The sequence below is a fragment of the Petaurus breviceps genome, unplaced genomic scaffold (assembly GCF_028583685.1).
Source record: "Petaurus breviceps papuanus isolate PSGF00001 unplaced genomic scaffold, PetGlider_PUasm1.0 90847, whole genome shotgun sequence".
In the NCBI taxonomy this organism is placed as follows: Eukaryota; Metazoa; Chordata; class Mammalia; order Diprotodontia; family Petauridae; genus Petaurus; species Petaurus breviceps.
The window spans coordinates 12,134,261-12,147,584 of NW_027187360.1; the positions used below are offsets into that span (position 1 = coordinate 12,134,261).

The window sequence follows — 13,324 nt, forward strand, 5'->3', positions numbered from 1 at the left end:
GAAGGAAGGAAGGAAGGAAGGAAGGAAGGAAGGAAGGAAGGAAGGAAGGAAGGAAGGAAGGAAGGAAGGAAGGAAGGAAGGAAGGAAGGAAGGAATGAGGAATGCTAAGTAGCAGGTCTTGTCAGTTAATATCTCTGCCTTCTCTTGTTCATAGTTAGCCATTTCTTTGTTTTTTTGACAGCTAGTGGGGTTCTAATTTGACTCACATTGAACCAATTTTCTGTTTTATTCCCAGATTTTTAATTTGACTACTTCACTCAAAAATCTCCAATAGCTCTTTGTTACCTCCCAAGTAAAATTCAGACTACTCTGCCTAACATTCAGCAACTTCCCCAATCTGGTACCACTCTTACCTTTTCCAGACTTAGCTCATATTATTCCTCTCAATTCTCAAGGCAGGTTGGACTATTCTCTCCTCCCTTTCCCTCATTATCCCTTGCAATTCCTCTCTGGTTTCTTGTCTTGGCTCATGCTGTTTCCTTTGTGATGACTGTCCTCTATGCCTCTTTTCACCCAATGAGTTCTCACTCATCCCTTTAAGTTCTAACTAAATTCTACCTCCTATAGGAAGATGTATCCATCTCCTAATAAGTAAGGCTTTCCCTCTCTGGTCTTATGCTGATCTTGTTTTGTGCCTCTCCGATGTGCTCATCAAAGATGCAAACTTGACATTGGGGATATATATGCTGACCTCAGAGATGTGAAGACCTGTGCCTGTCATACACTGGCTGTGGGACACTGGGCAAGCCCCTTAGCCCTCATTATCCCTGGCAACTCTCTTAGACCAGAAGTTTCAGAGCAAGTACCAACCTGCACTGGCATAGAATTTATTTACTAGGAGTTCTCTACAACAATGTAATCATGAGTTTGGTCACACTGAAAATGTGCTTGTTATACAGTGTGTGTTAGTATCTTTTCAGCCTACTCAACTTTAAACCAACCCTATTAGGGAAGAGACAGATATTTCAACTAAACTTTCTATCTCCTCACAACCTAGCACTTAGTACATCAGGGCATAAGAAATGTTTCTTCAATTAGATTGAAGCTAAAGCATCCAATTCAATTAAAACTATCCAGTCTCCCAGCTTTCCTGCAGAATGAGAATCCTGGCCCATTTAATAGTCTAACACTGCTTTCTGAAAACTCCAAAGAATTCTCCCAATTAACCACACCAAGGTCTCTTGAATTGTTATTCACTTCTCTTGGTCCTGTGTCAGCTAAAGGAGAAATATAAAATCTAACACTTGTCAACCAGAGGCTAATAGGAAGAGAGGGGCAGCTAGGTGGTGCAGTGAATAGAGCACCAGCCCAGGAGTCAGGAGGACATTGAGTTCAAATCCAGCCTCAGACACTTAACACAAAAACTAGCCGTGTGACAAGTCACTTAACCCCAACTGCCTTTCAAAAAAAAAAAAAGCAACAACAACAAAAAAAAGAAAATAGGAAGAGAAACAGGTGCAAACGTCTGAAATGGTGGGAATGGACAGCAACCTTCCCTTCTTCACCACCCCATTTCCCAGACTTAACATATCCAACACTATAACCATCAAAAGCTCATAGATGTAGAGCTTAGAAGGGTATTGAGAGGCTATTGAATCCAACTCCTTCATTATAGGGAGAGGAAACTGTGACCCAGAAAGGTTTGAGTGATTTGCCCAAGGTCATTCACCTAGGAAATATGTGAGGTAGGATTTGAATCCAAGTCTCCCTGACTCTGAGCTCGGCCCTCTCTCTAGACAGCCAGGTGTCTCAGTGGATAGAGCACTAGGTGCCTAACAAAACTAGGTTTTAATAACTAGTTAATAACTAGGGGCTTACAGCTGCCTCCTTTCTCACCCTCAGAAAACAGCTGAATGGTTGCCATTATTTCAAAGGACTATGGTAGGATAATAGATCTATAGCTAGAAGGGAACTCAGAGGTTCTTTAGCACTCATTTTACATTTAAGAAAAAAAAGCAGCCTGCAGAAATTGTTTCCTGGGGTTACATAGACAGTACTAAAGCAGGGATTTGAACCCAGATTGCTCTGTCTTCACCATATCACATCGCCTCTCACAGGCACAAAAGAAAAAAAAAGTTGTCAGACGGGATTAAATTTCTTTTGGACTGAGAAACAAGACAGAGGTGCTTTAGGGAAGGTAAATTGAAAAGAAAAATCAGAATCAAGGTGCAAACCAGAAGGGTGGCACAGTGGGCCTCAACTTCCCAAATCTATCTGAAGCCTCCAGAGGATCCCCAGGAGAAGGGACCGATAGCATCTTCTCTCTAATCCCTTTGCTTTTGTCTGTTGAAGTAAGAACACAGGTGGAACTGGTGCCACACAGATAGAGATCACTCTTGTAGGAGGTAAGGAAGGTGAGGGTGACTCTGGCATTATTGGGGAAGGGGGTGCCACCCCAGGGTCCCCGGGGGCCCCTTTGGCTTCTTCATTTTTCTACAAGGATGCAATGCCTCATTCCGACTGGCCAGGAATGTTTTTTTCAATGTAGCATGGGCTGTGGAGGGGTGCCGATGCTGGTAACTGGGGAAATAAACAGGTAGGAGATAGAGAAAACGCCCTCCGCATCCACATGGCACAGCTGCCTTCCTCTTGGAATCCTGAATGTGTGGTGACATGCCCAAAGAGGCAACATGCACAGGGCAGGGTTCAGAGCCTTTGGCATCAGGGGCAACCCCCTCAGAATTGTTGGCTCTAAAACCTGCGCTGATTTCCAGCTTTGGATTCCAAAGGCGTTGGCAGTTTGGCTCACTTGGCCACTGATTTCCGAGTGGGGATATTGTTTTTACTTTAAAGAGGCCTATTATAACTTTAAAGAGGTCTATGTTGTGATTCCAAGACTGAATTAGGGGAAGGGGGAGGAGGTGCCTCCCTATGGAGGTCTCATTGCCTCATCCCTCTCCCCACTCCTCATTGGACATCACTCATCCTTCCTCACTCTGCCATTCAGCCAAACTGACCTCTCAGTTGCTCACACACAGGGCTCTATCTCCACGCTTTTCATGCCTTTTCATGATTAGCCCTTGATGCCTGGAATGTATTCCTTTTTTACCTCTGTCTCATTAAGTCCCTCTCCTAATGCCCAACTGACGATACCCTCCCTCCTTGTATTTAAGCTGCTTTGTATATATTTGTATCTATTAGCTTTACATATATGTGTGTATATATACAGATATATACATATTAGAGAAATGCACAAACATATGTGTATATATGTGTGTGTCTGTGTATACTTGTCTCCCCCATTAAAATGCATAATGAATAGGATTGTTTCATTCTTTGCTCTTGTGTCCTCAGCCCCTAGTTCAGTATCTAGCACATAGTAGGTGCTTAATAAAAATTTGTTGATTGACTGATTCATTCTTTATTTCACTGAGTAAACAGATCCAGAGAACACATGTGAGCTGTCCAAGATCACATACTCTGTGGCAGAGCCAGGACCCATATTCCCATCTTCTGTCTAGTACTGATTTCACTAGACTTGGAGCGTTATCTATGTGAGAACAAAATAGTCATGACATATGCCCAGCAGTAATAGAAACGACGGTTGTGCATTTGTATGATGCTTCTAGGCATCAGAGTACTTTTGATCTCAACAACTTAACAGCTCGGGCAATGGGAGTATTATATAACACTCTATCATCTTTCAAAATGCTTTCACATATATTATCTCACCACACCTTATGAGATGGATCAGAGCCATGGCTCCCTATTGCCTCTAGGATAAGACACGGACTCCTCATTTGGCATTTAAAACCTTTCCCTATCTGGGTCCAGACTACCTTTCCTGATTTATGACTTCACTCCAGGCACTCTGGGATTCTTCCAAAATGACCTTCTTGCTGTTCTTTTTCCACCTCCAAACCTTTGCACAGGCAGTGCCCTAGGCCAGGAGTGCAGTATTTCCTTCCTTTTCTCTCTTAAAATCCCTAGTTTCATTCATTCATGGCTCATGTAAAACTCCTATAAGAAGGTTTTGGGTTTTTTTTAGCCCTAATCCCCATATTTCCATCTCTCAAAAATTACTTTGCATCTACTTTACATGTACTTACAATGGTAAATTTTATTTCTAGTATATAAGTAAAACCCTTGAGGGCAGGGATTATTTTGGCTTTGGTTTTATATCCCTAGGACCTTGCACAGTGCCTGGCACATAATGGGAACTTAATAAAGAGTTGATGTATTGATTTTTAAAATTTCAATTTCATTTTTGGTTACATTTTAATTTCTTGTCTCCCTCCCTCTCTCCCCACTTTGAACTAGAGAAGGGCACTATTTCATAGACACATATGCATGGGTACACATATGTTTAAATACACATGTGTTATATATCTAGCATGTATGTGTTTACATACATGATGTATCACATATGTATTTACAAACAAAATACATATATGTAAACCCATACTATACTTACTTCTAGGTGCCAGTTCTTTCTCTGGAGGTGGATAGCATCTTCCTTCACAGGTCCTTTATAGTTGATTTGAGTGTTTGTAATACTCCGAATGACTTAGTCATTCACAATTATTTGATTGATTGATTTTAAAGGAAAAAAACAACATTGTGACTCAGAGATATAAAGGGATGAACCCAAAGTCACGCAGCAAAGTAATGACAGAGCCAAGACAAGAAGCCACAGTTCGTGATTCAGGCCTGGAAGTACTTCCCTTCTACCATTGTCTAATCAGTCATCAGGTCCTGCTCTTCCTCTTTCAGAGCATCTCCCACAATCATTTCATCCTTTCCATTCCCACAGCCACCACCCCAGTAACCTCATTACCTCAAACCAAGAATTATTGCATCAGCGTCCGCACTGGTCTTCTTGACTCGAGGTTCTCCTCCTTCCAATCTAATTTGCAGCACATAATCTTCCCTTTCATCAAGTCTATCCCCATTCCTCGTAGGATGAAGCTCCAACTCCTTAACTGGGCATTCAAAGCTCTCTCTGAACTCTGTCATGTTCTTATTCTTCCAACTTCATTCCCCTTTACTCCAAAGCAGAGACCTTCTGCTCCAGTAAGATTCATGTTCTCGAATGAGGTCCAGACAGGGGAACCGATTTGCCTAGAATTGCATGGCAATTCTTTGCTAGAGATAGAACAAGAATTAGGGTATTTTGACTCCAAGTACATCTCTGGTTCTACTAACTCAAAGATTTGAGTCTTCAGTCATATACAGACTTATTTGTATATCTTACGCCAATGGACTGTGTCACATTTCCTTGGAATCTTCCCCCAGCCCCCCCCCACCCCATCTCTAGCACACTGTGCTCAGAGTCCTTGCCAAATTGGCCAAAGCTGGGTAGAGGTTCCAAAATGAAAGGAATATTAAAGCCAATGTATGGAAGGAATACTGGGTTTGGAAGCATAGGACCTGAGTTCAAAACCCAGCTCTCCTACTTACTGCTTGTGTGACATTGGTCTGGTCATCTAACTTCTCTGGGCCTCAGTTTTTTTTTTTTCTGTAGAATATGGCATTGAATGATATGACCTTTGAGATTCCTTCTACCTCTAACTCTTTGATCCTTTGGGGCAAAAATCACCTTAGGAGAGCTAGGGTTGTGTGCGTGTGTCTGTGTGTGTATATGTGTGTTTATGGATAGTGAAATAATATCTTCCTTCTCTGTTCATTCTCTGATATCTCCACAGGTAGCAGGTCCAGGAGAGACATGAATACATTCATATGCTTGCTTACAAGTAGAGTATTTCCCTCTGCTAGTATTTGTTTAGCAGATAAGATTTAGGCAGTTACTAAATAAAGCTCCCCCCATCACACCATACCCACACCAGCTTCCCATACATCAGTCACCGAGGCTCTTGTAGCCATTAGTTCTTGCAGATCATTAAGGTATCATTCACTGACCCCTGACTGATAGCCCCAGTCCAATGCAATCTCTTCTTCTCCTGAAGCCCCACAGTCTGGATCTGTCTAGCTCTTCTTCTGGCGGTTAGCTTCAAAAAAAAAGTACTTTTCTTGTACCACTTCTGGGTATCAGACAAAATGAAGTAAGGCCACAAAAAGGGACCTTTTCTAAGGTCACAAAGGGAGCAAGTATCAGGGTCAGGATTTGAACCAGGTCCCTTGACTCTAGAGTCAGTATGCTTTCCAACATGCAAACACATACCCTTCATTCCATCTCTTGTCTCCTGCCTTTGCATTGACCATCCCTCACATCTGGAATTTACTCCTCCTTACCTCTGCCTCACAAAAATCTACTTACTTACTTCAGGAATCAACTCCAGCATAACCTTTCACATGTAACCCTTTCTGCTCCCACTACCCCCCAATGGCTAGTGCCTTTCCTTCCTAGCTTCCTTGTGTTTATCTTGTATTTATTTTTTACATACTCCTATAGGTATGGCAGTTCCTCATAAGAGCCCCAGAAATCTCAAATGAATTGATCAAATTAAACTTTGATTTGAAATCAATAAAAATAAATCAAATCAAGCCAATTAAGATATGGATAAGCCCTTAATCAATTAGAAAGGATCATGGGGGCTTTTAAAAAAGCAGCCAAAGGAGTAGATCCAGAGAGGATTGATGAAATGTGGATGCGTTTTAAAAAAATGAACTTCTCAAAGTAAAGAAGTCTTGAGAAAACCCCAAGATAAAGGGCAGAAGGGAGAAAAGCAATGGAAGATACCTGGACAGACAGAAGCAGTAGCAGGCAAGTCAAGTGCTGTGTGAATCCAGTGGTCTTTAGGATTCAGAACTGACTCCCATATATCCAGAGGCATGTCTGGTTTGGGTTTTATTTTGTTTTTCTCCAGATAATCACCAGATATTTCCTGTGTGCCAGGCATCTAGTTTTTTTTTTTTAAAGGGAGAGGGATTGATGTCTTTGCTTTTATATCACAGTCATTTCCAGATATATCTTTTGCTTTTTATTGACTCTTTATTGACCCTTTTGGGGAGTTGTAAGTCCTAGACTCAACAACCCAACCAGCTCAATCTGGGCATCCCTCAGCCCACCAGGGGGCACAGGAAGTTTCTGGGTCAGTTACATAATAGTATGTTAAAGAAAGCCAACACTACAATCCCAAATTAAACTTTCTGTAAGTGTTTCTAATTCTTTTGTTTTTAAAGCCTACTTGATTTAAAGATCAGCATTTCTTCTTTCACATGGATTGTTCAGATGAGGATCAAGTTCTCTGAGTCCACATTCAATGGCCAACACAGTTTTCTTATAGTACTGATCAATCAAGCATCATCAAGTGATGGCCACCATCACTTGAGCATCTTTTCTTTGAAGTGCATGCTATACTGGTCAACTACCCTGAGCCCAATACTATCTTCTAGGCATCATAGAATCTTCATGTTGGAAGAAGCTTCAGATGGCATTTAATCCATCCAAAACCTGAACAAAAATCCCCTCTCCATGTGATCATCCAACCTCTGTCTTAACAATTCCAGAGAACTCTAAATCATTTACTACCTTCCTGAGGTAACTTATTCCAGGTTTGGAAGTTTTAGCTGTTAGAGTTTTCTCTCATATTTAGCTGAAATTTAATTTTATACAACCCCCTATGGTTTTTAGTTCTGCCCTATGCTGATAACAAAACAAATCCAATCTGTTATTAATATACCAGGTCTTCAGCACTGACCCTGGAGTCAGGAGGACCTTGGTTCAGATCTGGCCTCAGACATTTGGCACTTACTAGCTGTGTGACCTTGGGCAAATCACTTAACTCCAATTTTCCTCTTCCCCCTCCAAAAACATATATATTTTTAATACATATGTATATATTTATGTATATGTACGTGTGTGTATATATATGTATATGTATATATATGCAGAGAGAGAGAGACATATACCAGGTCTTCAGATACTTAAAGACAATTTTCATATCCCTTGTAACTCTTCTTTTTTCCAGGCTAAATATTCCAAGTGTTTTCAACCAGTCATCTCATGGCATGGTTTCAAGTGCCCTCTGCATTTTCATCACCCTCTGTCATCTCTAGCTACTGCCTTACTTATCTTTAGTTTCAACCACCTGGAAACCACTCTTATTCTTCTCTTCCTGGTATGACCTATGCTTTATTTCACTTTTATTTCCTAAAACCTAGCACATAGTCTTACATATAGCAGAAGCTTTATAAATGGCTATTAAATCAAATGGATGGAAAGAAGCCCCTTATGGGTGGGATAGGAATATCTATTGCTTTTTCTTCCCTTACAGGAACTTAGTAAAAGAATGTCAGTCAGAAGGCAACATTGTAAGCCATCTAATCCAAACTGAGCAAGAAACTCTCTCTATGACATACCCATAAATGATCATCCAGTTTTTACTTGAAAATCTCAAGAGATAGGCACTACCACCACCTGAGGTGGAATCCATTGCCTTTTTGGACAGCTCTAATGTCAGGGAGAGTGTTTTCCTCTCCCTACCTAAATAAACTTCTTTGCATTGCTCTTATCTCTTTCCAAAGCTAATCCCCCTTCAAACCCTTGAAGAGAGTGACCTTTTTCTCATCCCCAAGTCTCTTTTCCAGGTTAATTATCCCCAGTTTCTTCAACCAATCTTCATATGGTGTGCTCTCAAGGTCCTTTATCATATTAGTCTCCCTCCTCTGGGAGCTCAGAGCTATATACATTATTCCAAATTGTGGCCTGTCTGGTATAGTAGAATCTTGTATTTGGAGTCAGAGGACCCTTATTCAAATCCTGGCTCTGGCTACCTATGTGACATTGGGTAAATCATACAACCTGTCCTGGGTCCTGAGTTTCCTTATCTATACAAAGGGGATATTAATACATGTACAATCTGCCTCATAGGGTTGCTATAGTGCAATGGTAGTAAAATGAGTTATGCTAATTGTCATCATTATGCTTGCAGAAGGATAGACTTTAGAAAAGGACATTTTTAAGTTTGTCATGCAGTCGTGAGTGTCAGAAGGGTTTCCTCTAATACCATGAATGATTTTGGCATCACACTTTGGGACCTGGTATTAATCAACAAAGGCTTCTGGGTTATGGCAACTACAAAGTTAATTTTCCTGAGATTATAGAAGATAGGATAAATATGGTGTCTAGGAGATAGCTAAGATTGTCAGTGACTCCTCTGAGAAGCAGATGGACAGACACACATCCACTGTGCAAATTAAGATCCCATAGTACAACAGTCAATTTAAGAACAGAATTCTCTTTTATAGAAGCCTTGTCATTCTGGATTCTTTTCTGCTAAGGTGGCCAGATAATACTAAAGAATACTAGAAAAACTTACCAGAAAACATAACTGTTTTATTTGGACAAAGTGTGTTGAATTAGATTCAAGTTCTGATGTTGGCCTATATTGCCTATGTGACCTTAAGCAATAATAATAACAATAACTGGTATTTACATAACACTACAGAGTTTAGAAATTGCCCTATATACATTGGTTCATTTGATCTCATTTTACTTCTATCCTTCTTTGTTCCCTCATCTGTAAAATGACAGAGTTGGACCCAGGGATGTGTTAGTAAATGTTTAACAACCAGCTCATGACACATGACACACTTTAAGTTTAACATGCAGTATTAACATTTTTTCCATCACTTTTTTAGTCTAGAAAATCAACAAAACAATAAATCAGTCTTGATTTGTGATATCTGAGGTATAAATGCTAACACTGAAAATTTAACAATTGGTTTTCATGAAACAGTTTGAGACCAGGGCACTCATAGTTGGATTATACAATCCCTAAGGTCCCTCCTAGCTCTCAATTTTATGATCTTAGAGTCACTAAGGGACAGTTAGGTGGTGCAGTGCTGGGTCTGAAGTCAGGAAGATTCATCTTTGGGAATTCAAACCTGGCCTCAGACACTTACTAGCTGTGTGACTCTGGACAAATCACTTTACCCTATTTGCCTCAGTTCCTTACCTGTAAAACAAGCTGGAGAAGGAAATTGCAAATTACTGCAGTATCTTTGCCAAGAAAACCCCAAATGAGGCCTCAGACATGACTGAAAACAACTGAACAGCAAGAACAAAACTGGTCACTAAAGCAGTTAATACCTGGTCAGTCATTAGAGAGAATTCCTCACCATCATTTGAGATTAAAAGAAAAACAAATAGAGTGGTAAGTATTGTAGAAAAAGTTCTGACCTTGGGAGCAGAAATCCTGGGTCTGAGTCCTGGGGCTACATTACCAACTTTGTGGCCTTGAGTGAGCCACATCCCCTCTCCTGGCCTCAGTTTCTCCATATGTAAAATTAAGGCCTTTAAGATCCCTTCCAGCTCTAGAGTTCTACGATTATAGGTTTCACGATTTCACTGGTCCGCAAAACCTGGCACAGTACAATTCAGAGGAAGCACCCGTGCAGAATGTTATGGAACTTACTCACCAGGAGAACAAACACCATCATTTATCAGCCCCAAGGCCCTGCCCAGGCCATGCTACGGCTGATCCGTTTACCTAAGAGCCAGGGGAAAGCAGTGTCACATTCCATGTGAGGACACGATTTGTCAAGTCCCCGATTGTGGGTAACTGAGGCTTCCTTTGAGGGCCAGTCACCCGAGACTGTAACACTGAGTAAACACTCAATACCAACAGCGGGCCTAGAAAATGCCAAAGAGAACTGAGATCCCTGCACTCCACCCTTCCACCCAAGACGCTGTGTGTTGTGTACAGGTTGCGAGGAGACACATTCACTTAAACAAGTCAGTGTGTTCAGAAGAAACAAGCTCTCACTTTTCAAGCTTTGGGAACATTAGGATTTAGAGCTGCAAGAGGCCTAAGCTGATGCTTATTCAAATCCCACACTTCCTCCCCATTTTATGGAGGAGGAAACAGAAAAATCAGATAACAGAAGTGACTTGTGATGTCAGACTGCTGGACCCAGGGTGTGTTTACTCTGCATTAAGCACTCTTTCCATTACACTTAAGAAAGAATGGCTTTGGGGCAGCCAAGCAGCACAGTGAATAGAGCATGGGCCCTGGAGTCCAGAGGATCTGAGTTCAAATCCGGCCTCAGACACTTAACACTTGCTAGCCATGTGACCTTGGGCAAGTCACTTAACCCCAATTGCCCTGCCTTCCCCCCTCCAAAAAAAAAAAAAGAAAAAGTGGCTTTTAGACTGAGTCTATCAAAAAATACATTTCAATCCTATAAATACCCTATTATATGGTAGCTAGGTGGCACAATGGAATGAGTTCCAGGCCTAGGGTCAAGAAGACTCCTCTTCCTGAATTCAAATATGGACGCAGACACCTACTAGCTGGGTGACCTTGGAAAAGTCATTTTACCCTCTTTGCCTCAGTTTCTTAATCTGTAAATTGGGCTGGAGAGGGAAATGTAAAATTATTCCAGTATCTTTGCCAAGAGTATCCCAGATGGGGTCAACCAGGAGTTGGATAGACTGAAAAAAACAACCAACAGTATGACAAACCTTTATGCTTCAAAGACCAGTCTGAAAGTCATACTCCTGAAAAGATGCACCCTGGGGACATACCCAACCTTGCCTCTGATAGTGCTTTCTTTCTTAAAAGAAGTAGAAAAACTTTAGGTCTGACTGAGTTTGGACATGAGTGAGTGTTACACAAAATGCTACAGCTAATAAAAAGAAACTCTTCATTCTGTCCCATTATAAGCCAGTCTGTTGTGGTCGATTGGCCCAAGCAGAATGGAGTGCTAAGAACCTGGGACCTGAAGTCAAGAGACTTGTGTTTGGGCCTCATGCTTCCAACTCGACATAGTCACGTGGATCCTAGGTCTGGAGCTAGGAGGGGCCTGGACGTTCAGCTAGTCCAGCTCCACTTCATCTCGTTTCACAGATAAAGAAAATGAGGCCCAGAAAGTTGAACTGAAATGCCCACATCACACAGCTAGTAAGTAGTGGAGGAAGGCTTGGAACCCAGGTTCTCTGGCTCTAAATCTAGCACTCTCTCTGATATATCATGCTGCCTTCAAGTCACTTAACTCCTCTGACTTTGTTTCTTCATCTGAAAGATATATCTAATATGCATACTCCTCTTACAGAGTTATTCTAAGGAAATATTTGTAAATCTTATAGCTCCATGGAAATGGACATGATTTTTCTATTCTTAAGCCCTACCCAGCTCTGACATTCTGTTTTTCGTGACCTAACATTCCTTCCAGTTTTAACTTTCTATGAACCTTTGGTGAATTGTCCGAGTGTGGCACAGGGTAAAGAATCCTGAATTGCAGTCACACAGGTCCTAAGTTTAAATCCCTATTTTACCACTCGCTGCCTGTGAGATCTTGAGCAAATCACTTAACTTCTCTAGTGTACTTTACTCATCTATAAAATGAGGGAGTTGGGCTAGAAAAACTCTTAGGACTCTCCCAGCTCTAAATCAATGGCTCTATGAATTAGAGTTTTCAGACAGAGGCTTTTATTTAACTAACTCTGTCAGCAGTGGCTAGGTGGTTCAGTGAATAGCGCACTGGCCCTGGAGTCCAGAGGACCTGAGTTCAAATTCGACCTTAGACACAACTAGCCATGAGACCTTGGGCAAGTCACTTAACCTCAATTGCCTTGCCTTCCCCTCTGCAAAAATAAAATAACTGAGTCAGTTAATATACTCAGGATTGTGAGGATACTTTTTAGACCAAGAAAGATGCCTCTTTATCCAGACGAGCATCATAGACAAGGTGTGAAAAATTCCTGGATTTAGAGTCACGTCACCTGGGTCTGAATTCTGGCTCTGCTACTTAATAGGTATGTGACACTGAGTAAATCACTTCCCTCTCTGAGCCTCAAGTTCTTCATCTGTAAAATGGAGATAATAATACCTGCCTCGTCTAATCTCACAGGTTTTCTCTGAGGATCAAATGTGATAATTTATGTGAGGTGTTTTGTATATCTTAAAGCTCCACATAAATGTCAGATAGCATTTTTCTCCCTCCTCATTCCCAGCCTAGCCTCAGGGGTCCACAGAGGACCCCTTTTCTCTCCTCTCTCTTCATTTCCGCTCCTTTGCCCTTGAAAGCCAGACAGGAAAAATTCATTCGTCTGTCTTTCTGTCATCGGTTGTAAAGCCCCTGCTTTTTTTTTTTTATTCCTTAGCAGGGATTAGTGTCATCGCTCAAAGGGAAATGTGTCATCTCTGGGTTCGAAGAAGTCCTTCTCTCTTTACCATCTATGGCCCCACACCAGAGCAGGGCTATGGCAGGCCCCGAGACCTGCCCCCAAAGTCCACCCTTCTGCACACACCTCCATTTCGCCCAGAGCTAGAACCGAGAGTGGAGGGAAAGAAACCGCTGCCAATCTGAGAGCAGCTATTTCACATTATCGCTCAGTCTCGCTCCAAGGCAAACAAGAAAGGGAAAAGAGAACAGAAAGGGCCTGATTTCAAAAACGATAATTTAGTTAGTCCTGGGC

The 13,324-nt window shown here is 41.5% G+C and overlaps 1 long non-coding RNA gene across 1 annotated transcript in view; it reads right to left on the minus strand.

Moving 5' to 3' along the window:
* Nucleotides 1–4,273: 4,273 nt before the first annotated feature.
* The window catches only part of LOC138149609 (uncharacterized), an 84,696-nt gene continuing 75,645 nt past the window's right edge, over nucleotides 4,274–13,324 (minus strand). Inside the window, exon 3 of the long non-coding RNA XR_011165365.1 lies at nucleotides 4,274–5,085. This is a non-coding gene — a long non-coding RNA (uncharacterized lncRNA). The remainder of the gene's footprint in view (nucleotides 5,086–13,324) is intronic.